At 42.9% G+C, this 26942-nt stretch overlaps 1 protein-coding gene across 2 annotated transcripts in view; it reads left to right on the top strand.

Moving 5' to 3' along the window:
• The window catches only part of sox5 (SRY-box transcription factor 5), a 239235-nt gene that overhangs the window by 40632 nt on the left and 171661 nt on the right, over positions 1 to 26942 (top strand). Inside the window, exon 2 of one of the 2 annotated variants that reach the window (XM_031306177.2) lies at positions 4588 to 4652. The exons of the other annotated variant lie outside the window; for it this stretch is intronic. The gene's annotated coding sequence lies outside the window, so the exon portion shown is untranslated. The remainder of the gene's footprint in view (positions 1 to 4587; positions 4653 to 26942) is intronic. 2 annotated transcript variants of the gene reach the window in all.

The raw sequence follows: 26942 nt of genomic DNA, 5'->3' as shown, positions 1-26942 counted from the left end.
GTATACATTTTAACATCAGTGTACGCTGTAACGATTTTTCACTCTAAAGTCAGCGCTGCTGTTTGAAATTGTCGGCTCTCTGCAGCGGGCGGGGCTGCTCCGTTTCCCCCGCGACTGACGCGCACACACAATCACACACAAACACACACACAGACACAAACACACGCACGCACAGACACACACACACACACACACAAACGCACACGGTGGATGCAGGAAAAAACGCAGATGAGACGTACAGGATGACCTAAATTGAGGACAGCTACGTTATTGTAAGTGCAATGATAAGTTAAAGTCCAGTAAGTACTTTATTAAACCGTATGAATGTGTGTCCCAGGCCAGGATAGGAAATGAACTAACAATGTAAAGATCAACAAGCCACTGACAATGACAGATATGTTCACATTTGATTCATCCAATAAATTATTTTGTGTCTTAAATCCACCAGCCTTTTTCATATTTTACCAACATTTGCAGCATCCTGAGCCTTTTTGGTAAGGGTCCTAGAAAATCTCAGCCCCGAGTAATTAATTAATAGTAATAAGTATTATTCTCCCCAAAACAAGTTTCCTTTTTATTTATTTTTTTATTTTTAAGAACTATACAAAAAACATTCATGTGTTATGGTGCGCATTCACCAGTGTTTTTTGTTGTTGTTGTGGTGCGCGTAGGCCACTCCTGATTTTGTCAGTCATCTCATCTCTTATATGCAGTGGCCTAATGAGCCAACACCGGGCCCCTATGCAGGATTATCAAGGCGGGCCCCCCTACTACAGCACGTGATGACGGCGCAATATCCACCAGTAGGCTACCATGAATAGGACAGGATAGGATCATAGAGACACAGCAATTCCTGTTTTTCACCTTTATGACGCAAAAAAAAGGCGTGTTTGTGTATTTGCAGCGCGTTTGCTAAATGCGCAAATTAATGAAGATGTTTTCTTAATTTGCTTGTGTTTTGTCTATTTGCGTGTGTAAGTTGCAGTGCGTTTGCCCCTTTCGGCCACCGTACATTAGTGCCCCCTGAAGCCGGAGGGCGGAAAAACACACACTTCTACAACTGCGCTTCTTCTCAGCAACCTCCAAGTTCTTTTCCCAAACTACCACAAGGGGCAACAATGAGTCTATTCCAAATTCATAAACAAATTTCAACAAGCAACACAAAGTTGGGATTTATGCTTTATTTAGAAGTATTTCCAAACAGTATTTTTGGGGTTGAAAAAACTTCAAGGATAAATAGTTGGTGTGGCAAATGTATGGCTGGTTAACCACCCAAGCTCACTTAAAGAGCAGTGTGCTGAGCTTTTTTACTGAACCATGTGGGACAGTCTTCCACACAGTAGATGAGGCAGTCCCAAAAAGATACCTTTGGCTCAATATAATAAAAAAACTAACCAATATCAAAACATCATCTGTATGTGAAGTAAGCTGCCTGATAAAATGATATGATACACCAGGACAAGGACTTGAAATGTTAAGCAAACTTAATAAATTACCTACTCTACTTGACCTACAGTTCATTTCTACTTATGTTACCCCTCATGAAACTGATATGCACCTAAACAACTTAAGCCTGTGTTTGGTCCTACTTTGCTCTCAGTGGTGTGTGAAATGTAACGCATGCATTGTTCTCCAGCTGGGAGAGAGAGAGGACATTAAGCCCGCTGTGCCATCACTCCCTCAGGCCTGCCTCTGTGCACAAATGCTTCCGTCTTTGTGTGTGTGTGTGTGTGTGTGTGTGTGTGTGTGTGTGTGTCACATATGCACGCATACCTACATGCAAATGTACTGAAGTTAAAATGTAACTCTTCCAACGTGTTATATGTATGTGTATTGTGTAAGTGTTAATTTCGTAACTGTATGCCAGTGTGTGTCTTCAGTGTGTACATAGTGTGTGTGTGTGTGTGTGTGTGTGTGTGCGTGCTCTTGTCATTTTGCTGGTGTGTGCCTAAGTGGCCATTGTGCCGACACAGTGGAGGAGAGGGAGACCAGCTAGGAACATAAAGCCACCAGTCCAGCTCTGCGGCTCCACCAGCAGCTAGCCAGCCCCATTCGGCATGCACCTGGCGTCCCCTCACACACACACACCACCATTATTAATTGCTAATACATATTTATGTGGCACAAATTTGCCATTTGTTTATGCATAAAATTATCAATAGCACGGGGCGCTTAGCCAGAGAAAACAGTGACCTTTTTAAAGAGTAATAAATGGAAGTGTGTGCGTGTGTGCGTGTGTGTGTGTGTGTGTGTGTGTGTGTGTGTGTGTCTGTCTAATGGCTGATGTTTGAGAGGGAGGTGTTTGGTTGGAACAAGGGGAGGAGGGTGGCGGTTTTGTGCCTGGACGTGGCAGAGAGGCAGCTGAGGCCTGCCAAGAGGAGAGCCACTGATCTGGATGTTTACCCACAGTTTGTATTTCACACAGGTAATGAGCTGTCTTTGTCCTCGGCTTCATTAGCCATGTCCATGTTCACAGTGTCCGTACTGGATGTTCCTTTGAGAGTGCAAGGATGATTTTTTTGCATATAAGTATATCAGTGAGCGTATTTTTTTTCCATCTACAAATGGTAAAGAAAGTGTGTGTAAATGTTAAGGACTTATGACCAGCTGATTCCCTCTGCAGTTGAACCCCACCCATTAACACTCTACAATAGGAGACTTTTCAAGTTACTCCACCCACTTTATAATAGATTAGATATTGATGTATATAGCTGACATCTTGGCTTTTTCCATTGACTCTCAATCAAGACTGGATAGGGTTGAATTGGGCCTGAATGGACCAGACTGGGATGGGATAGGACAAACTGGACTAGACTACATTGGTCAGGACTGGACTGTACTGTACTGGAGTTACGTAGAAAGCCGTGCAGATTCTGAAAAGCTCACCCGGATACTGAAGGCAGGACACATTCAGAAACCGTATCTCACTCAAAACAGCATGGATGTTTTTTTTAAAAAGTTTGTATGCGTGTGGAAGCACCAGAGACACAACATAACACCCCAAATCCCAGAGAAAGTGTTTTTTTCATAATATGGGCACCTTAACATTCACTAGTAGCCGAATCCAGAGTTATTGAACTAGGTATGATGAACGCGCCCAAGCGTTCTTTGGTGACGTGGTTGATTGCGTTACTGTTGATCATCTGTCCATCATCGTATAAAGCCTGCCCTGACAATTTGATTGGTCTGAACAGCTCTGGTTCGAGCATACAGTAGTTGCTCCACAATGGATCAAGTCCAGACCGAACTTCCCAACCTCAAATGTGGGCGGGGCTAAGTTCGGCTGGCATCCAGGCTAGAAATCCCCTACCTGTACCTCGAAAGCTCATTAATAAGTTAGTGTAAAAACATCAATTTGTGGTTTTATGGTGGGTTATAACCATAGACAGGATATAGAATGGACCAACAGATCCCGTTGCTCTGGACGGAGACCAGTGAAGGCCGTTAGAAGCACTTTTCCGGTGAGCGCTGAGCGTTACTGCGCAGCCTCCAACTGAGAAAGACAACGTAAATGTGACGTGAGCAACGTGTCTGAAAGTTGTAAGTCTTCTGGTAGCTGTGCCAAGAGAAATCTCAATCATTCCCAATCTTGCAGAGACAGAGAGCGTAGGTATATGTAAGGAGATAACATAGACACAGGCTAATTATGACTAACTAAAATGCTAGTTAACATTAGTAATTAAACTTAAACAGCTAATGTAAGTCGAAACTGCCTGCGAGCTTCTCCTGTACTAAACGGTAATTCCTCTACTATGCGACAGAAAGTCGCATGGTTATGACAGAATTGTTTTTACAAAATGTCTGCTACGGAGCCATAACGTCAAATAGTCTTTAAATGCTTCAGATGTAAAGTTATTCGCTGTCAAAGTGACGTCAAAATGAATGGCAGTCAATGGAATGCTAACGGCAGGTGATCGTTTGGTAGCATCAAAATGGCGCCATAGGAGGTTTGAGTTCTGAAGCGAAGCTTACCCCCTTGGTCACAAGCCAGACTATTTCTTGGCTATGTGTAGTGACTTCCTGGAGTCGTGAGGTTTCCAGGCAACTCCAGAGTCCAGGATGAGTCGACGGTGAATTGAACAATGAAAGCAAGCAAAACAGTTAACTAGTGCAATTTCCAAATTTGGAGGACAAGTGTTTTAAACAGCCTCCTAAAGGGAGCTGTGATGTGAATAGATTCCCCGAAGGATGGACTCATTCTGCTCTGCATATTTAACACAAAAGATCAGAGTTATTCAGTTGCACAAAGTGTTGAGCTACTGATCTACATATACTGTATTAGTCTATGGTTTTATAGCTCAATCTTCCCCTTTACACTTTGCTTCTTCTCTTACTGTAGTTCTAGCTTCTCCACAGCTCAGTTCTTTTTTTCTTTATTCCTCATTTCTTTCTTTCCCGTCTTTTCCTCTCAGCTTTACTCTCCACTCTCCTTCAATCTCTTTGAAGATCTCCTGTGCTCCACACTTCATTTGTCCTCTTTTCTCCTCTCACCACTGTAATATGTGTGTGTGTGTGTGTGTGTGTGTGTGTGTGTGTGTGTGTGTGTGTGTGTGTGTCCAGCTAAATCTCTCTGTTTCTCTTTACCAGGGTTGGTCGTGTCTCTGATGGGTATCCACTCTTCAGCAGAGCCACCTTTCCTGGGACACTTGTAGGTCAGCTGCTATTTTGTTAACACACACACACACACACACACACACACACACACACACACACACACACACACACAAATAATAGAAATATGTAAGTGCTCAAGGGACTCTGCTTTTAAATTGGGTTGAGTGACAGTGTCAGTCATGCTCTCTCTCTCTTTCATAATACACACATGATCCCTCTCTCTGTAACCCAGCTTTTATGTGGCCTTCGTGAGGTCACACACAGGGCTCAAGTCAGTTTCCATGACTACACAGTCAGCATCCAGCCAATCGGCATTCTCAGCTGCACACTGGCCGCTATGGAGCCAGTGGGCAGCCAGTAAGCATCATATCTGTACATCTGACATGGAGGGCAAAGGTGTGTGTGCATGCGCGCAATTTTGTGGCAGTGTGAAGGAGGGGGATTAGAACAGGGGCCTCTAATTTATCTTGTGAGGCGCACTTACAACAATGTTTCTTCTTAGCATTAAACAAAAAGGTATTATAATATGCGATATATCCACATGCAGTATGCTTTAAGTAGTTTTAGTAAAGACATTCACACAGTATGTGTGTATCATTGACAAAACAGGTCTTTCTTCTTTATTTCCTATATACTGAGGCTGAAAAAAAAACATGTCCAAATTCAGTCCAAAGTTTCGTGACACATAAGTTCCAGAATGGCGTTCCTCTCACCATGAATAGTATACAAAATACATAGGACACTATGCAAAGCATGCCAGGAAACTCTCATCCTCTTGAGAAACGGGAGTCACAAAAACACAACAGTGTAGGAAACTCCATGGGGACTGAGACCAACAACCCAGATACACAAGTAAATACTAAAGGAACAAAATCCCCTCATTGGACTTGACATCTCCTGTGGGAGGGAAAGCAACATGACCAATGTTTATTTTTCACCAACTTTCTACCACGTACACTCTGAGACTGAAATACTTTCCTCCTTCCACGTTCTCTATACTGCTCTTTATTTATGTTCAGTAGTGTAATGCTGCCTGAGAGTGTATTTCTGGAGAACAGCAGCTTCCTCCTCGCAGATGAGAGGAAGCAGCCACATTAAACTCCACAAAAAATATTTTGAGCCATTTATAAAGATCATTTTTGTGCTTTGATTTTGCAACACTACTAGAAAAGTAGGTGATTGCTCCAAAATAAAAGCCCTTATATCAATAAATAAGGGAAAAAAAGAGAGAAAATAATTTGCGGGATGGATGTTACAAACTTTTTTAAACATGTGGATGGCTGTGTGAAATATATTGCAGGCTGGATTCGAAAAACTTTTAAGTATCAGTTACAAGCCTGTGTGCAAGCTGACCAATCAATTATCTGTGTATAATACTTGCGTTTGCTTCCAAGTAGAGTTAAGAGAATGTTAGCTTGACATTTGCCACAACAAGTTTATGCATAGAGTAAGTGCAACACCATGCAAAGCTTAACCAATATCCAGTGTCTGTTGTCTTTTCTTTTAGTAGGAATCACGTGTCCTCTGTTGCTACGTTGCTCTGTGTATTTTGTTGTGTTCCCTGTTTCATAGCCCCTGGAGCTGTACTAGTGTATGAACTGAGACACTGTGAGCGTGAGGGCTGAGAGGGCCAAAGAGGTAAATGGTCAGAGAACAGCATATGGAGGGTAGGGAGAGTGGGATTGTTTGTTTTGGAAAATGAAAGTTGTGGGACAGCAAAGAACAGCTGAGACAAAAGAGACATATGGAGCTTCAACACAGAGCCTGCTTTATTATTTTATTTTTATTTTTTTTTAGCACTGAAATACCTCTGTGGTCAAATTGTCCCTCTACTTTCTCAAGATTTTCAGTACAAACAAGAAAAAGTGTGGCTTTGAGGTAGTGATGGCAGACAGAGAGAGCGGCAAGAAAAGTGGGAAGAAAATTAGAGAGACAGACAGGTAAATTGATAGACTGTCAGACAGACAGGGAGGTGTAAGTTAGGTCAGTTAAGTCGGGACATATGGCTCCCGCAAGCCCTGATACTCACTACTGAGGGACCACAAGGACAGAATAGAAGAGTAAAGACCCACATGCCATCTGCACAAGGGACAAAGAATGGGAGATATGAGTACTGTGTGAGAGGGCAAGTATAGCCCAGCAACAATGCCAGGCCCGTTGAGATACACACACACACACACACACACACACGCACACACGCACACACACATGCACATATCCCAAAAAAGAAAGCATATGCACATTCTTTTTGGACACACATGCATACACAAACTTTCAGACGCAAATGAACGCATGTAAACACATTCACTTGTGCACATGCACACGCTCACAAACACTGACACTTTGACTGAAACAGACTTTATGTCACTGCTGTCTCTTCATCTGCCAGAGCGGCCATCCAGAAAGCACTGTCCTCAAATCAGATTGTGTGTCTGTGCATGTGTGCTCTCCTTCCTGTCAGATACCACTGAAGTGGTACACTTCACAGAGCATTATATTGTCTGACATATGGGTTTTTGCTCCTCTGCTCTGTCCAGGAAACAAGGCCAAGCGGGCAGGCTCAGAATGGAGCCCTTGGGTTTGATGCAGTTTCCATCAAGTCCAGTTGTCTTTAATGTTAGCAGAGTGAAACTGGGGTACTGATGGGGCTCCGCTAACGGGGTCAGCGGCCCCAGCGCTGGGTCACTTTGTTGTGTGTTGGATTTTCTGTGCAACTTCTGGGTCAGCGGCGAAGGTTGGGAGAGCAGGTTGTTACCATGAGTCAATATGTGACAGACACACTTTCTGAGAATAGCTCACCTACATGCTGTCTTCCATTTGCTTTCCATTCACGAATCTACAGAGACTTACAACTTTCTTTTACTCTTATTTTCTCGTTGAAGTTATTATTATTATTGTCGACTAACAATGCAGAAGCAAGCAGGGACTTAAAAAAACCCCCGCTTTTTTGGTGGTGCCTTCAAGGAAACTTGAATGCAGTATACTAATAAAGTTGCCTGTTGAGTAAAAGATGGTTAGTAGGGTGGATGCAACCTAGTGCCCCCTGAATGAGTAGATGTGGTTTGAAGGCATTTTCTGTCCCCTGACACAGATTTTGTATCTTCACAAAGGCTTTTCCTCATTGGCCAGCTTCAGCTGCGCCGTGCCAAGCCAAGCCGTGATGGCATGTGTTTCCAATACAGCCTCTCAGCAGGGGATAGCCACTCTGCTGTAGTCCTACTTGGTAGAAGGGCTGACCAGGACCAACCCGCTTTCAGCCATATCAGAGCTTAAGCTACTGCCGATGCAGATCGGAACATTTCCTGTTGTTGCTGTTCACATTTAATTAAATTATATAGATAAACAAATCTGACAGACTAAGAAAATGAACAATACTATTAGCGGTGCTATCCTAGGGTCCAATGGCCTTGTGAAGACTGACGTTTCTTTGAGTGTATAAACAGGCACAAATTTTTGTTTTTGTTTTAGATTATTAGAATGTACTTACATAGTTTGTGTGTGTGTGTGTGTGTGTGTGTTTGTGTGTGTGTGTATGCATGTACTGTATGTATAGAGAATTGGATAATTTCCCACAATATTCCAGAAATCTTGTGTCATGCATATACATTAATGCATTTGGACATGATCCATGCATGAACTCTTCACTTACACCAGGACTAATCTGTTTCAAAGACAAGGGGCATTGCCCCCCCCCGGTGCTTGCTTTTTCTAATGTGTGTGTGAGACACAGAGTGGGTGGATTGGTGTGTTTACAGGCATGTGGGTGCTGAGGAGCTGATGGCATAAACAGATAAAGCTGTGATGGAGGATGTACGCTCTCTTGTTTGAGTTTAAGAGACAAACGGCCGTCCGAAATACACACACAAGCATGAATGCACACATACACACACTACCCCCACTCTGCAGTGTGTATACACCACACGTCAGGTCTTAAGTGCTTGGTAACAAAGGGTGAGTTTATCCCTGGGTTTCACTGTAAATACAATGGTGAGTAATGCTAAGAAGACTGGCCTGTGGTCACTGCAGCATGCAAGAGATAGTGAATGGGAATGTGTGGTGGTGGTGGGCAAGTATTTTCAAAGGACTGTCTAGCCTCTGGTCTACTTTTAAAGGTGCTGTGTGTAGCATTTTGGGTTTCTCAAAATTAAAACCACATTTCCCATAAATCTGTCGCTTTCCCCTCCCTGGCATCGCTCCATGTTCAGTTGTTTTAGGGGGAAAAACTAGAGGAAGAACAAAAATAAGGGCCTTGATCACCCCTACAAGATTTTATTAATTCCAAAGGAATTTCCAGTATGTGTTCTTATACATAGCTTATATTATGTCAGTCTGGACAGAGGAACTGGAATTAAGTAAAAATGACTGGTTCCCCTTTTTGTGCAAGAAAACAATCCATCTGATTTCCTGGGAGTTACAATAATAAAATCGGTGGTCAGCATTGTCATTGTCATCCTGTATCCTGCAGTGTTTGACCACATATCTTTAAGTAGGGCTGTGCTCGATTAAAGAAATTCTTAGTCGACTAACACTCATTCAATTGTATTGACTAATCGATTGTTAGTTGATTTAATCGACAGAGCTGTAAATCTGAGTTTCTCTGCAAAGAGTCATGCAAAATCACCACTGTAATTCTTGTGTTTACCAGAGATGTGCTCATACGTTTCTTGGAAATAAGTCATTCAGCATGAAAAAAGCATAAAACATGACTAATCGACTAAAGAAATCTTAGTTGACTAAGACCAAAACGACCGATTAGTCGACTAATTGACTAAGAGGGAGCAGCCCTATCTTTAAGCATCAAAATCAAATTGGGCTTGTAAACGTGGACGCCCTGTTACCTTAAAGCTCATGATGTACTTTTACAGTGTAGACAAGGAGCTGTGACGAAAGCAGCATTGTTCATGCACTTGCCAATCTTGAACAATGTAAAAATACCTAAACATGATGACACTCTAGGAAGTTACTTTATTGTTACTGAGATCACGGCAGAAAACGTGGCAGCAGCGACGAGATCTATCAGTTTCTATTCATAACTTTCCACCGTTTTTTTTTAATTTAGCTAAGATTTCCTCACATTGTAAATGTGTGTCGTTTCATTTTTTTATTTTCTAATAGTTGCGCGTTAGTTCGACTACTGTGACAGCCCTTTTGCTTTATTGTGCGTACACAGGCTACTTTTAAGTGTAGAAGGCCAGTATAGACTTCCAGGCTCCTCAGCAAAATTCTCACTTCTCTACAGCACGTCAAGCACTTTCAATACTTTGTAATGAAGATACATTTTATTTTGAATGTCAGAGTTTAGCACATGGGAGTCAGACAATGAAGATCTCTGTATTCATGTTGGCTAAAACATCTGAAACCTCTGACAACATGGAATAAAGCTATTGTTATTGTTGCAAGCTGTCTCTATACGGTCACATCACCCCCCCCCCCCCACCACACACACACACACACACACACACACACACACACACACACAGCTCAGCAGTGGGAGCACATCATCTGTCACCCAGGGCCCAGGCGTAGGGGCGACAGATTGTCCTTGCGGTGTTCCTTCAGGTCCCATTGCTCCAAACACACACACACACACACACACACACACACACACACACACACACACACACACGAACAATCTGCCCACTGACATACTGTTTTCATAGTATTCCCTCAGAGTGCAGGCAGGGCGGTTTCTCTGCCTTTATCTCAGATGATTCACAACATTTCTACATGGGAACACAGATATGTTTCAGTGTGTGTTTTTCATGTTTTAGAGCCAGAACACACACACACACACACACACACACACACACACACACACACACACACACACACACTACTTATGTTACGCAAATATGTATCTGTTATTTAATGCTCGGAGCTTTGTTCCCGTTAGAAAAGTAGATTTACGTGCTGATGAGCAGGACCGTTTGACACACAAACGCACACAGTGAGCGATGTTACAGTTGAAGATTAACCACGTGCGTACAGATCAAATAGGGGATCACTTCTTGCGGCGCAGAACAAATGGATCTCACATCAATGACTATCTGCTGCTATAAGATATGGCATAGTGTGGAGATCAAAACGCCAGCGTGACGTATTTAACTGTCACAAAACAGCCGCATCAATTAAACATCAAGAGCATGCATTCTATAGTCTGACCCAGTGATAATCAAGGGCGTTTTTAGTATCAAAGTGCTGCTCAGGCCTTTAAAGATCATCATCCATAAACATTACCTGGCTTTGTTCTTTGCTCTTGTTCTTCGCTCTTGGGGAAACCACACACACACACACACACACACACACACACACACACACACACACCATACCTGTGTGTGCAAAGAACTATAGGTCTCATAGATTGTCTCCCTATAGCATCCCTAATGTGCTTTCTGTTTCTCTGTGGAGTTCTCTTTCCTTGAAGAAAAACAGAAAGAGAACAGAGGCGAAGGAGAGCGAGATGGAGAGCAGGTAGTTTCATTACACCCCCCCCCTCTCTCTGGGTGCCTGCGTTATGGCCAATTAGGCCTATTAGCAACAACAAAACACAAGAAACACAACAAAACACGGTCGGCAGGCAGGCAGGTAGTTAACGGTGGGAGGAATTGTTATCTCTCCCACCGACAGGAACAAAGAAAACGCTCTCCAGAGTGCCGGTGGAAGAATTTATACCTCCCAGTGTTCTCAATTCTACAATTAAACTCTTTACTGCAATTTCCTGTTGGTTGGAGTCTCCAGAGGGACCTTTCAATGTGCTTCAGTGATTTTTACACCTGCAAAGTGCCGTGTTACGTAATTAACCAAGTTTAAGACAGTTGCTCAGAGGTGCAGAGAAGCTACAACTTTGCAGTTTTTAAACACGACTCTGTTAACTCTTGTGATAGGGATGACACATTGAATAATTGATCAATATATTTCAATGTGATTTATAGTTCTTTGGCTTCCTTCATGTCTGCTCTGGGCAATACAGCAGAATGTGGTTATTTGATTTACCTGAAGACTTACTTTAACAGTGAGGAAGTTCTTCAACATCACACGGTAGTCGTATAATTTGATAAAACTGTTAACAGATTCTGGCTCATTAAATGCAGTGGTCCTTTCACAGTACACCACTACACAACAAGTCGACAAGTTGTGTACCAGCACTGAAAGTCAGTTGCCGCCAAAGAGGATTACTGGAGAGTGTAAGTGAAATTTTTCACAAGTACCTGGTTGAATTTAGCTCTCTACAGATGTGATATGAAGAAAAGTGATTTTTCACCTATGTGGCAGCAGAGAAACGTGATGATTAGGGCAACATATACAGTGAGGAAAATAAGTATTTGAACACCCTGCTATTTTGCAAGTTCTCCCACTTAGAAATCATGGAGGGGTCTGAAATTGTCATCGTAGGTGCATGTCCACTGTGAGAGACATAATCTAAAAAAAAAAATCCAGAAATCACAATATATGATTTTTTAACTATTTATTTGTATGATACAGCTGCAAATAAGTATTTGAACACCTGTCTATCAGCTAGAATTCTGACCCTCAAAGACCTGTTAGTCTGCCTTCAAAATGTCCACCTCCACTCCATTTATTATCCTAAATTAGATGCCCTGTTTGAGGTCGTTAGCTGCATAAAGACACCTGTCCACCCCATACAATCAGTAAGAATCCAACTACTAACATGGCCAAGACCAAAGAGCTGTCCAAAGACACTAGAGACAAAATTGTACACCTCCACAAGGCTGGAAAGGGCTACAGGGAAATTGCCAAGCAGCTTGGTGAAAAAAGGTCCACTGTTGGAGCAATCATTAGAAAATGGAAGAAGCTAAACATGACTGTCAATCTCCCTCGGACTGGGGCTCCATGCAAGATCTCACCTCGTGGGGTCTCAATGATCCTAAGAAAGGTGAGAAATCAGCCCAGAACTACACGGGAGGAGCTGGTCAATGACCTGAAAAGAGCTGGGACCACCGTTTCCAAGGTTACTGTTGGTAATACACTAAGATGTCATGGTTTGAAATCATGCATGGCACGGAAGGTTCCCCTGCTTAAACCAGCACATGTCAAGGCCCGTCTTAAGTTTGCCAATGACCATTTGGATGATCCAGAGGAGTCATGGGAGAAAGTCATGTGGTCAGATGAGACCTAAATAGAACTTTTTGGTCATAATTCCACTAACCGTGTTTGGAGGAAGAAGAATGATGAGTACCATCCCAAGAACACCATCCCTACTGTGAAGCATGGGGGTGGTAGCATCATGCTTTGGGGGTGTTTTTCTGCACATGGGACAGGGCGACTGCACTGTATTAAGGAGAGGATGACCGGGGCCATGTATTGCGAGATTTTGGGGAACAACCTCCTTCCCTCTGTTAGAGCATTGAAGATGGGTCGAGGCTGGGTCTTCCAACATGACAATGACCCGAAGCACACAGCCAGGATAACCAAGGAGTGGCTCTGTAAGAAGCATATCAAGGTTCTGGCGTGGCCTAGCCAGTCTCCAGACCTAAACCCAATAGAGAATCTTTGGAGGGAGCTCAAACTCCGTGTTTCTCAGCGACAGCCCAGAAACCTGACTGATCTAGAGAAGATCTGTGAGGAGGAGTGGGCCAAAATCCCTCCTGCAGTGTGTGCAAACCTGGTGAAAAACTACAGGAAACGTTTGACCGCTGTAATTGCAAACAAAGGCTACTGTACCAAATATTAACATTGATTTTCTCAGGTGTTCAAATACTTATTTGCAGCTGTATCATACAAATAAATAGTTAAAAAATCATACATTGTGATTTCTGGATTTTTTTTTTTTTAGATTATGTCTCTCACAGTGGACATGCACCTACGATGACAATTTCAGACCCCTCCATGATTTCTAAGTGGGAGAACTTGCAAAATAGCAGGGTGTTCAAATACTTATTTTCCTCACTGTATACATATATATGATGCATCTCCTTTTGTGTTTTGCCCCCCTCCTTCCCTTCCTTGTCCCTCTCTGTCTCCTCCTTTGCCAGTTTCTTACGACTCCCTTTACTCCGCGCTTAAACTAAATGCGCCATGCTCCGTATAAAATCCATTAACTCAACATGCCGATGCACAACCATCACCCAGACCGGAGCCGAGGGTGTATTGTGTAAGCGTCGTGTTGAGGCGGGAGGGAGATGCAATCAAATAGAGATGTGCAGAACAAAACGGGTGAAGGATGGAGGGAGAGGAGGAGGAGGAGGAGGAGGAAGGAGGGAGAGATGAAGGGAGTAGGCAGCGAGGTAAACTAAATGTGACATCTCATATTTGACTTTTCACTTCCCATTTAGCTGACACGTCCAAGATAAGTGGAGGAAAGATCACTGGTCTCATTCTGTTAGACAAAGGCCTGTGTGTATGAGTGCATTTGTTGTTTCAGGCATGTACATTTTACATTTAGGCCCTTTTAGTTCATTCTCTTATGTGACTAGTGGTAAATAAGCAGGTTGGAGGTGTGTGTGTGTGTGTGTGTGTGTGTGTGTGTGTGTGTGTGTGTGTGAGAGAGAGTGAGTGAGTGTGTGTGTGAGACAGAGATTAATTTTCATATCCTTGAGATTTGATTGTTTGTCAGTCTACCATTTCATTTGAGTTGCAATTGCTAAGGCTTGACTCCTTACAAGTTTTAAAGGGATTATTTTATTTTCATGGTTGACACTTTACTCACCAAATGAATTGCGAACATCAATTCACTTTTGGTACCAACGGACCTTTGTCAGTAGCACAGAGAATCGAAAACCGTCAAGTACCGTGTCAGAATTTTTGTCTTTAGCCAATTTTAGATTTAGGTTGTATTTTCTCCAGGGCGCCTTCTTGCACAGCTGCTTGTGTTGAAACAAGATTTAAGATTTGAGACTTGGCATCTTTTGTTAATTGAAAAAAATGTGTATTTTAGCAAAACATTTTTAGTCCTCGAAGTAAGGTATGACAAAAAGTTTCATTCAAGTAACATACCCCAAGGTTAGCCAACATATTTTTTTTTTTGAGAAAGAATAAAGGTGAGCAAGAAAAGTTTCACCCAAACTGTTTGTTGGTAACATCCATCATAGTTTACATGACGACTTCCTGGCTAAACTACAACAGGACATTATTACCAAAATTTCTTCTGTGCTCATTTTTGGTACTACTACAAATTAAACTGGTTTAGATAATCCGGCTACACTCCCAACATTTTAAAAATCCTCTTTGCTTCACCCAAAATCCTACCGCTCGCACTCTGCTCCGCTTACATGCTCTGACAGCGAACATGAAAAACATTATACTTGTGAGCATGTTATCATGCTCAAATTAGCATATCGCTAATAATTGCTGTGCCTAAATACAGCCTCACAGAGCTGCTAACATGGCTGTAGTCTTGTTTTAAGCTATGTCACTGTGTTCCCAATGACTTTGGTGAATACAGTTTGTTTCATAACCGATAAAAACGATGGCTAAAAGTAGGAAAATTAAGATAAACAGGAACTTTGATATACTTGTTGTTGATGTACAGGTCAGTTCTTTGTCCGCTCAAATACCAGTTTATCTACAGCATATACCCTATTCTTCATGATACCTGATTATCACAGTGTGTGTTCAGTAAATAGCCAGAACCGTCAAGCTTCTTTTTTCAACTGTAAAATAAAGCATTTTATAAAATGGCTGTGGACTTACAATGGGGAAATAGATAAAGATATTCTTTATCTATTTCCCCATTGTAAGGATGGGGAAATAGATAAAGATATTCTTTATCTATTTCCCCATTGTAAGTCCATTAATTGTTGACAGTAAATGAAAAATGTACTTGTGTCTTTATGGATTCAGTATCTGTCAGCCTCCATAGGACTGAGTACACACGGATCATACAACACTCCTTACCTGTAGTATAGCTTTGTCACTTGTGAAAAAACTCATGTTTGAGGAGTGTGTGTGCGTATTCGTGTGTTTGTTTGTGTATGGCTGCTACAACGCGTGTGCCCACTCAAGCGAACAAGAGAGGCTGCAGTTATCTTCACCTCCAATTACACAGTGGGAACACCTCCGATGTGTGTGTACGTGTGTGCACACAATCACACGTTTTTTTAAAACCACACAGACTCTGTGTGTGTGTGTGTGTGTGTGTGTGTGTGTCTGTCTGCAAGGCCCTGGGGTTACAGGCAGCTTGGTGACAGTGCAGATGGGATAACATATGACATGTGAGTGACTGAGTGACTGTGTGTATGCATGTGTGTGTGCGTGTCAGTCCATCTGGGCTCCCCTCTGATCGGCCGGGGCTCCCTCTGCTCTCCGTGGCCCACTGGGGAGCCGGCGGGACGACGGAGACAGAGCGCAGCGAGGCCTGCCTACCTCTCACCTCCACCAACTCTTTTTATAAAACGCTATGGTGCAGTTTGTTGGTGCAGTAAAACTGCACCATAGCGTTTTTATAAATGTTGCCAATATTCAAATACATGTTTTGTTTATCTTAAAAGGGCTACTACAAGACACGGTAATACAAAGTAGAATTGATTCCCTGTTCAAGAGCTTTGGTTTTTTACGTAGTTTTTATTTATTTATTGACCTCTAATTATATGAAACAAATATTAAATCACGTCAATTTATTTATTTAGTATAACATTTTTTTTTTTGGGTCAAGCAAGAAGAGGGCTCTACCAGTCAGGCAGGTATAGTCAAAATTCATACCGTTGGACAAAATCATACCGGTGTACTTTCTATACCATTTATACTGTCCAGCCCTAGTACAAAGCCTTTTGTGACTCCAGAGGGAGTTGAGCAAAGTCTGATGTCACTTCATGGCCACTAATGGGAGTCAATTTGCATTGTGGGTAATGTAGGCACAAAGTTTTGACAAAGAAGAATAATGCAAGGAATAATAAAAAAAATACATATCTCTGGTTCTGCAGCATTGTTTTTTTCTCCTTTTTAAAAAAAAAAAAAAAAAAAAGGGAAATTGTGCATCATGAGTCCGACAGTTTTACAGGAGTGGGATGCTAAATCGATGGAGTACTCTTTAACCTCAACCAAAGTGTTTTAGTAGCCTAAATCTAACTACTCGCAGGATACGAAATAGAAAAAATGGTGGCAGATACGTAAATTAAGAGTAGAGACATGGTTGATAATGGCAAAATATACTACTATAATGAATAATGTGAGGAGTGCAGCGAATAAATCTGTAGAACACACAATGCACACAATGTGAGGAGACTGACAGTGCCACCTTTTTCCAGCATGTGGACCAATTGTGGCACACAGTGCCTGAGGACACTGCCAGCATAAAGTACCGGCAGTATAGGTTCATATATCCATTACGCAATGAATAATTTGGCTGGTTTTTTTTTTTGTGTACAGCACAATTTCAAATGTGATAACTTTCTGCGTATACTGTATCTTTTTTGAAGTTTAATTGGGTGATTTTTTTTTTGGTGTTGAATCCAATTTTTTTTTTCAGCTGGCATAAGCTTAATGTTGCAGAGCCAATGGCAACGGGTTTTTACCAACGCAAAGGCGAGACGCTGAATGTACAGGACACTGTGAGCATCTGACATTGTGCATTCTGTCCCCATGAGACTTGTCCTGCTTCCTTGTTCATGGGATCCAGGTCCATGGCAATTTTTATGGGGCTGGCCAGGGCCAGGTCGTGTTGAGGGGAAAGGCTGCGGGATTTGGACCGATGGAGGCATTGGAGGGATGGTGTGTGTAGTTGGGATGAGAGGGAGACAGCGGGGAGCTGGGCAGTCGGTTTGTTCCTGTTCCATCCTCGGGCTGGAGGCCAGAGCCTGGACACAGAGGATGAGGGATGATGGAGAATAAGCGAGCAGGAGTCAGAAGAGAGGGTGGATGCCAGTAGAAAGACATTGAGAAAGAGGTTAGGGTGTAGGGAGAAGGTGACATGGGGTCTTTATGACCAAGGTAGGAAGGGTTAGGAGGAGATGAAGGGAAAGACGGGAAGAAGAAAATGTCAGTGGAACAATGCTAGCAGAGCGGGGGGTGGGTGGGGGTCCTTGTCCGGTCAGACCAACACTGAGATGCTAAAGAGGACTTAACGATGCCTGACAAGTGCAATTAATAATTAAAGCAGGAGTTGACGGTCATGTAGCTAGCATGTGACAATAACTGAGGTTACACTCCCTTGACAAGCCTACTCTCCTTCCTTTCCACTTCCTTTCCTCTTTAGACACAGTTTAGTCATCTTTTCACTTTCCTCTCCTTATCACTCTCTCGGCTTTTGTCGCTCCCTCCCCCTCTCCGTCCGTCTGTGTGATTTTGGCACTTATGTTCGTACCGCACCCCTGCCCCCAACCCTGGCCTCAGTCGCTTTATCCATCACCCATCCGCCTTTTCTTTCTCCCCTCGATCTCTCGCGCTCTCTCACGCCTCCCGTCACCCTTGAGCAGCTCATGCAAAACTGCAGCCGTCACTATCAGGTGTTGACGAGTTGCCCTACTTAATATTCATGGGTGAGATTATTTGGAAGTGTGTGTGTGTGTGTGTGTGTCAGGGGGGGGGGTTACAGGAGAGGGAGGTAATCGAACGTGTGTGTGTGTGTGTGTGCGTGCGCTGGTTAGGGATGGGGGTTGGAGGGTGTACAGGGTGTACATGAAGCATCATTACCATATCAAAGACATGCTAGGCTTTCTGTCCTAATGGTAATTACACTTCCCACAATTGGCGCTCACTGCTCGGATCACAACAAGATTTTTTTATTTTATTTTTTTTCAAATGGATGGAGAGATGAGGAGGAGGGATATTAAAGGGAATTGAAGGGGGGGGGGGGGGGGGCACAATTGGCTGGGGCTTTCAGGTTATGTTAATACCGCTCATCTATTTAATTAGTGGCTGGCGTTGGGCTTTGTTTACATCTGACGTGCCCCTTCTAGGAAAGACGAGATGAGAGAGAGGGAAACGGGGAAACTGAATGGTGAGGGTGAGTGAGAATGAACGAGTATCAGAAAACCAAACGAGAGAGATGGTGATGGAGGATAGAAGAGTGGTTTCTGGGGCCGGGTGGTGGGATGGCTGGAGCGGGGTGTGACTGTGCCTCTTGAAGCTGTAATGAGGTCCGTTGTGGATGGACCTTTGATAGGCCTTCTGGCTCCACCTCTTTCGCCTGTCTCTGGAGCCGGGCAGGCCGGGCCAGGGGAATCAGCTCACACTGCAGCCAGGAATAATGCCTGCCTGTCCGCCTTCCTGTTCCTTTGACTGATTGGCTGTAGCTGATTGGCTGACTGAGTGCTTGACTACCTGGCTCCCTGCCAAACTGAGGGACTGAGTAGATGAGGGTGAAACTGACCCATGATGACTGACTGGCTGCTTGACTGATATGACAAGAGTATGCACTTTTGACTTTAGGCAGTGTCTACACCTGTTCCCAATCACCACATTCGAGTCACACATCCGGACATTAAAAAGCATTCACGGTGTTGCACACGTTTGCACACATGAAAAGGGACAGAAATTGTTGTTTCAAAAATGAAGAAAGAGAGCTTGAGAGAGAACCAACCTGGCCCACTTTCACTCCTCTGCACACTAGGCAAGTTGCAGAGATTGTCAGATTTTCTGTTGTTAGGTACCGAACTCTGTACTTTTTAGGGTACCGACCGAATTACGTCGGTGCCACTGTGTACCAACTCTCGTTAAATTAATCTGTGCTAAATTTCGGTGCCCGAGAGCGCATAAGCGCGAGCTTCTCTGTCCAGGTTATTGAAAGATCATGGTTATGAACTCCATCCGGTTGACCCAGATTTTGATTCTTTGGTCTCCGGTAACAAAGATTGCCCTTATTAGGAAACATCCTTTAAAAAAAATCTATTGTTGATATTACAAACACTACAGTCATCTATTCGAATGGACATACAGGCCTTACTGATTGAATGATGTACTTACTGAACTATAAGCTCAACTGCTCTACTCGATTACTGTATGTGTGTTTGTGACTTTGTTCCAGCCCATGTTTGGTTGAAAGATCTTTGGGACTGACTTTTTGCATGCAATTTGCCTATGCATATGAGTATTTTCGCCTGAACGCACACATTTTTGCCAAATCTTTGTAATGTGAATGTTTTGGCTCCTGAATACCTGTGTGTGTGTGTGTGTGTGTGTGTGTGTGTGTGTGTGTGTGTGTGTGTGTGTGTGTGTGTGTGGATGATTTGAGATTGTGTGTTTGTACCTACATGGGGCACGCATTTCTTGTACATGTGCGTAACATAAGGTGTGTGTGTGTGTGTGTGTGTGTGTGTGTGCACGCACATCTGTATCCACTTTTCAAAAAGGGGCTTGTGATGGGTATTGTAATAGAACCCATTTTGTAATGCTCGCAGGAGAAAGTGAACGGGGAAATGAGAGGGAAATGACGGGGAAATGAGGATTTTTTTTTAAGCCATCATATCTTTTCTGCTGATAGTCGATGGCTGTTGCAGGGTTGCGAGTCAATCAAGACCTCGGTCAACACTTAATTGTATTACATAACAGCAAATCAACAAAACAAAACAAAATTATTCAAAAAATATTCTCGCTAAAAACTAATACATTATATTTCTATATGTGCGTGCATATGAGTACACACGAGCATTCTCAATATTGCATAAAGAGTGTAACCTGCATAACAAAATTCACTGTGACATTTTCAAAAGGTCCAAAACGGCCACGATTTTTAAAAAACCTTTCACTTCAAAGAGCAGACAGACAGATATACAAAAAAAAGCCTTTGGTTACAAATGCTTGCCATTTCACTTTTTTTTGCCCACAGTTTACTTGAAAACCCAGTCAACCAAGAAAAACACTTGTCTCCCAATTGAGGGTGGGTGGGTGGCGGGTGCTCAAGTCAGCTGAAGAAGGCTGTGATTTTTAAAAAATTTTTTTTTTTTAAGCTAACATCTTTAAACACTGAGTAGAGTAGAGGGACGTTTATGACTGAAAAATGGCTAGAAAAGGAGAGGGGAAGATGATATGAGAAGTATATGAGATAAACAGTGAGGGGAATGTATAGTTGTGGAAGAGAGGGACTGCTCTCAGACAGCTCTGGTAAAATACAGTCAGCGGGTTCTGCTGTAGGAAAGCTGCCTCACTGGTTAAAACAGTTAACAGAAGAGAAACAGAGGACTGCAGTAGGTATATTACTGAAAAGAGGGCAGGAGAGGAGTGATTTGATTGTGCTCAAGAAGAGAAACGAGAGAGAAGGAACAGGGAGAGGAGAGGGAACAGCCCACATGCTATCACACTGTTTTTAATAACAGTGTAGCGGCGACCCGAGGCCTCCACGTCCACGCAACGGCTGTGCAATGTCTGCTCGGCGTCTGTGCCACACACAAAAGGGCTCCGATCCAAAAGTCAAGCCATTCTGCTCTGTCAGCTACAGGCTGCAGAGAGGCAGAAGCAGTCGAAGACCTCTGCCTCTCGACTTACGTATGTTTACCCAGGGAATCTGTGCTGAGGAGGCTCTTCATCTCTCTCTCTTCATCCATGAAAACGCTGCTCCACGCTCTAAGGACATGTCTGCACTAATGAGGGTACAGTAGATTTGAAATGCTGTTTATATGTTGAAAGTCTACACTAGCTTTTTCACATCAACTTGGAGAAGTTCATCAGCGACTTCGATACTCAAATGCCACAGACATTTTCTAAAGTCTCTCGTACTGAGTATGTGCAATGCGGCAGCTTTACTCCTTTTTAAGACACGTCCTCCCCACTTCCGAAATCAGATAGGTGTGTCGGGAGATGCTGTTTGATCATCCAACAAGCACCTCGGAGGGAGCATACCGACACCTTTACACTTCCACATATTCCCACCTGTAGGCTACCCAGTCCAACAAACGCTTACTACTGCTGGAACAACACTCGTAGGGCATTTGAAGGTTTAGAGTCTTGATCAAGGCCACCTTAATGCCACTGATAGATTTAGAGTTCCATCTCCCATCTGACGTGATTAGATACATGATAATAATGTAGGTTTTAAACAGGTTTTATGCTGATTGGATTACTCCGAAATATACAAACATCTAAAAAAAAAAAAAAAGCCTAGATTTGAAGTTATTTGTTGATGCAACTAGTTACATCAGGAATAGCTTGTATGTATGTATGTATGTATGTATTAGTTATGAGTGTGGAATTGTACAGTAAAACAAAATGTATATTTCATTTTATTATATTATTATGTTTCAACAGTCAGTTCAAAATATTGTTATCTTATTAATGAGACATCTGCCAAAATAGGGTGTGCTATTTCATCAGAAATTACTGCAGTTTTACCCATTTAAAGACGTTCTCTTATATCATGTAATGTCACGAAGATGACAGGAAACGGGGAAAAAAATGCCCATTGTAATCATTTAATCCAGTATAGCATTTTCTTCTCGTTTTTAAGGTGAAGAAAAGCCTCACACAGCTCTCTAATGACTGAACTAAGGTCCAGTAGGAGGCGTACTCAGCGCAAGCAGCACAGTCCTGGCCTCTCCCTCCCTCCCTCCCTCTCTCCCTCTCTCCCTCCCTCCTTCCCTCCCTCCACTCCTTTCCCTCACTTCTTCCTCCTTTCCTCACAGTGTATCAAGTGCATCATCCTCTCACACCTCACTTTGCCCTCGAGAACAGCGCCATACACACACACACACACACACACACACACACACACACACACACACACACACACACACACACGCACGGCAGCACCTCGTAAGTGAGATAAGGAATTTGCGACACCAAAGGGTCCGGCTTCTGTCACCCTGCTACCTCGCCTGGACCACATGGCCTCGGGTGCAGAGAGGAGCGAGAGAACGCAGAGTGGAAGAGTGGGAACAAGAGTAGGAGGGGAGACAGCTCAGGAGCAAAAAAAAAAAAAAAAAGGAAATGTGATAAAGATGCAGAAGATGAGATGAAAGAGGAATAGAGGCAGATGGGGCCAGAGAGAGGGAGAGAAAAAGGCAGAGAGACACAGAGAGCTTAAAAAAGAAGACGCAGCGAGTGAGCGGCAGCAGTGCCAGCAGAGAGAGACTGTTGTTTTTCGATGCATGTTCTCGGTTGGCTTGCCACCAGTTAGCATGAGGCAGATGCAACCGGGAGCGCTTGGTAATTATCGCGGTGAACCTCCCTCAGAGCACATGTGCTTTCCGCTCGCTAATCTTCACAAAGATTTAGCGTGGCCAGTCTGGTTTTCAACATTTCACCTCTATTTAAACAATAGAGAAAAAAAAAAGAACGGCAGCACATATAGTATATCAAAATTGTGGCTACGTTGAGGCTCCTGTGTGTGTTTCCTCAGAGTGAACGAAACACATTTCAGATGACAACTTCTGCCATCTTTTTTTTTTTTTTTTTTTTGTTGTTGTTTGTTTGCGATCAACATCTCTCCGAACATCCCACTCTTCAGTGTGACTGGGGCGTTTGCCGTCGTCTCTTATCGCGTCGAGTTCAGCAGCTCCCGCGCCTCCTTTTCAACAGGTGTTTGTGGATGCCACTGCAGGAGAGCCGGCTCCTGCCAACTCCCGATAAGCCTCCGTACTGACGACTCACCCAGCCACCTGATAGAATCTGCATACACCTGCAATCATATGCTCCAGCCAAGTGACAGAAGTATTCCCTCGCCGACTGGCAGAGATACGTTATCTCCATCAGCTGGGCCTCCCTGCACTTTGAACATAGTATTCAGATAGTCAGACATAAAACTGCAGTGACAGTCACATTGGTAAAGCTGTCCATAATGTGCTTAAGCACCCTGACAGTGTATTTAAGGTTGACCTGAACTTAATACAACGCTTGTTGAGGCTTTATCAGCTTAACTCGAACAAATGACAGAACTAATGTCCCCAACACAACACCTTAACATATGAATTTCATGCTATGAAGTCTTTACAACTTGTGTATTCAAGTGATATAAAGAGGCACATGACAGCACATAAGTGCAACATAATCAAAAAACGCCGAAGGGCATTTTTAAACGGTGAAATGGTAGGAATGCATTTGTTCTTGGTCAATGCTGCTGCAGGACACGCGATGCGGTTGTGTCTTTCCATCACATGTTCTTGTAACTGTGCTGCACACAATCCCTATCGACGGAATAACAACCAAAAGTAAAGATGTAAATAACAACAACACAAAGATTGAGAGACTAGTACAGCTGGGTGACCACACACCTCATCTCGGTAATGTGTGGTCTGCCATCCAACAGTTCTAAACAGCTTCTTTTTTTTAACCGCCTGGATCAGGACACCCATTAAATAAAAAGGGTTGTACGTTTTTTTTTTTTTGTGAGAGGCTCGATAATGTAGCAACACCTGCTGATCCCTACCTGATAGGTTCTATTTCTTGTTCACTCTTAGCCCTCTTTTAAGGGTTTTAGAAGCTCTAAAGTGGTTGTGTCTCATGCAGAAGTTTGCCAACAAGCTGCTGTTACTAGTTATCTTCCAAAGTCATTCATTATTACATCTTAGGAAAGGCGTGTCCTCTTTGTAGGCTAGAACTTTTGACTCCTGAGACACACAATACACTTTAATTCAGTCCAGAACTTGTAACGTCAAACCCGAATCCGAATCAATAAAGCACTATGTCGGCAGCAGTAAATCACTCGTCAAATCCCACAAGGTGTACAAGGGAAAGTTGTTAGCTTGTGCACAAGTCAAAGTGTTTAACCTTTGTCAGCATTACATGTCATTTTCAGATTGTAAAAAATGAGACGGTGACTGGCTGCCGTTATCCAAATGTGACATGTCATGATAACAAGCAAAACTACTGTACCCTCTCTTTAGCTCTCTCTCTCTCTCACACTCACACACACACACACACACACACACACACACACACACACACAGTCCCAGTAAAAGAAAAGTTGTTAAGACAGACTGAAGCAGTTCCACTATCTTCTCTTGTATGTACTTCCTCTCATGCTGTACATCCACCTCCCTCCCCCCTGCTCCCCCCTGCTATTTCCTTCCCCTGTACTCTCTCTGGAGCCTGACCTCCTGTAAGTACCATGTAATCTTTGCTGTTGGACTAATGCTCCAGTCTTTCCCTACGCAGGTCACCAGTGGCTTTCCATCTTGAACACGTCTGCTGAGATAGTTTGTGTCCTTTCCAACCCCCCCCCCACACACACACACACACACACACACACACACAGCTCTACATGGGTGGTAAATGTTGATCACAGCAAGCCTCGTTGTACAAAATCATGGCACTGTGGCTTAATAATGTAATGAGTCTTTTAAGCTGTGCAGACAAGTTGATCCGCTCCGTTACAAATATGGGAACTTTTTTCATTACATGACCCCCCCCCCCCTTCTCAAAGTGTTGTTTTTGTTTTCTTATCGGCACACTAATTCCTAAATAGGTCAATCCAAAGAAGCGGCTTCATAGTTGCAACTATCTGAAGTGAAGCACAGGAGCACAAAACAAGAAAAGAAACAAGAAATCAGTGCTACTTTTATTCAAAAGCCAACCACTTCCGATTTTTTAAATATTGAATATCTGCCGATAGCGAGTCCCAATCCGATATTTGCTCAGATATTAGAGCTGCACACCGTTTTTGTTTTGTTTACAAGAATAACTAGGTAAACAAAATAACTAAAATATGTCTCAAGCTTAATACATTTAACTTAACCCCGCTGGACAACGAAAACTACACCTAGTGGTGCCTCTTGCGCTTAATAGTTCGTCTTTGATTTGTTTAACTCCGATGTCGGCTCCAGGGAATAACTGCCTGTAAGTGTGGTTAAGAAGTGTGGAGAATTGGCGTAATCTGCTTCTGTAAAAAAACGGATGACTAAGAAAGACAGACTTTTTTACTTGTTGGGGCTGGACGGACACTCGTGAGTGGCCGCGCGCCATCTTGGTTTGAAAGTGCCGGCATCCAGGCAGTCTGACGGTGTGTCTGTGGCGCAGGGCATGTGTGATTAAAGGGCGCGATCACTACAAGCTGATGCAAATGATGGGACTAAAGTAATCCAGTCCCTCCAGAAAAACGCGATTATGCGATCGCATAATTCAATGTGTAATCAGCCAAAGTCCACATATTTATGCGGGGGTCGCATTTTTTCAAATACGCTGCATAAATTGCCGATTTCCGCGCAAAATATGCGGGGCTTGCATGATTTCATAATCCCCACATTTTCGTTGCAAAAAAGTCACATATATCGTAGCAGAAAGTTGAAAAATGTTGCGTTTACTTCAGCGTTTAAGAGCAGCCATTTTCCCCTGTTGCCATGGGGACGTTATGAAGTGACGTAATTACGTGACGTGAACATCATTGAAAAGCTGCAAACCCCGCGATGAAGCCATGATGAAACCGCAGTTTTTGCAAATTCCCGCAATTTTTGCAATTTCCCGCAATTTCATTGCATAAAACTGCATAAATTCCATCGCATTTTTTAAGAAAATGTGCCGCATAATCAAGGATTTTTGCCCGCAACAATCACAAAAAAACGGGGTAAATGCCGATCCTCGATCATTTAAAAAATGCCAAAATCGTCTCCGATCTGATACTTGTGATTAGGAGTGTTGAAATGAATCATTGCATCGTGATGGGGTGGTGGACGATTCTGCATCGATGCAGCGACAGACCATAATTGATTATAGCCTGCTGATGTTACTTGTTGATTTTCCAGTCGCTGCCTTTTGCCTTTTGTCTGCTGTGTTCAAACTCAGCTACATTCAGGAAGTGTCTTTTTTAAGAGCAGACACAACAACAAGGGGAGTTCATATATATCGGACTGCTTGAATTTGTTGATGAAAACCACGTGTAGCAATAAATAATAATATTGAGAAGGTGAGGCATTGTGCTGCATCAGGATATCGGATCGAATCGTTGACAGGATCATCGTAATCAAATTGTCAGACCAGTGAAGATTCACACCCCTACTTGTGATCGGGATCGGGACATCCCTATTCAGAAGTCAGGCATTTGACCTAATAGTCAGGAACAAATTATTTTGAACTTTGAATATTACCTTGAAATAATCAAATACGAAACATCTGCATTCTTCTAATTCAGTTTAATACTCTTCTTTGGATCAATGAGTCTCTCTCCAAACTACCAATTGCTTATTAAAGCAGGGGGGTTTTAAAAAAAAAAATCTTTTTAGCCTTTTCATTCCACTTCTATTCACCTTTTATTTTATTTCTATGATCCAGCCTTTTTCCACCATAAATATCTGCCACTGTGTTGATTTTGACCATGGCTGCATACTCATTTGCTTTTACACTGTATGCTAAAAGCTGAAAAGAATTGTGCGTGGATAATGGGCAGAGATTGGGAGGTCATTGCCATCTCCTAAAGAAAGCTTGCATAACACACAACATTGTCTTCTGTAGGGCTTATTGCAGGGGTCAATCTCAATCATCCTCTTTTGTCAGGGCAGTCAGCGCTGATA

Source organism: Sander lucioperca, chromosome 20, assembly GCF_008315115.2.
Source record: "Sander lucioperca isolate FBNREF2018 chromosome 20, SLUC_FBN_1.2, whole genome shotgun sequence".
Classification (NCBI taxonomy): Eukaryota; Metazoa; Chordata; class Actinopteri; order Perciformes; family Percidae; genus Sander; species Sander lucioperca.
Note: the sequence above shows the minus strand (reverse complement) of the source record. Positions and strands in the feature narration are given on the sequence as shown.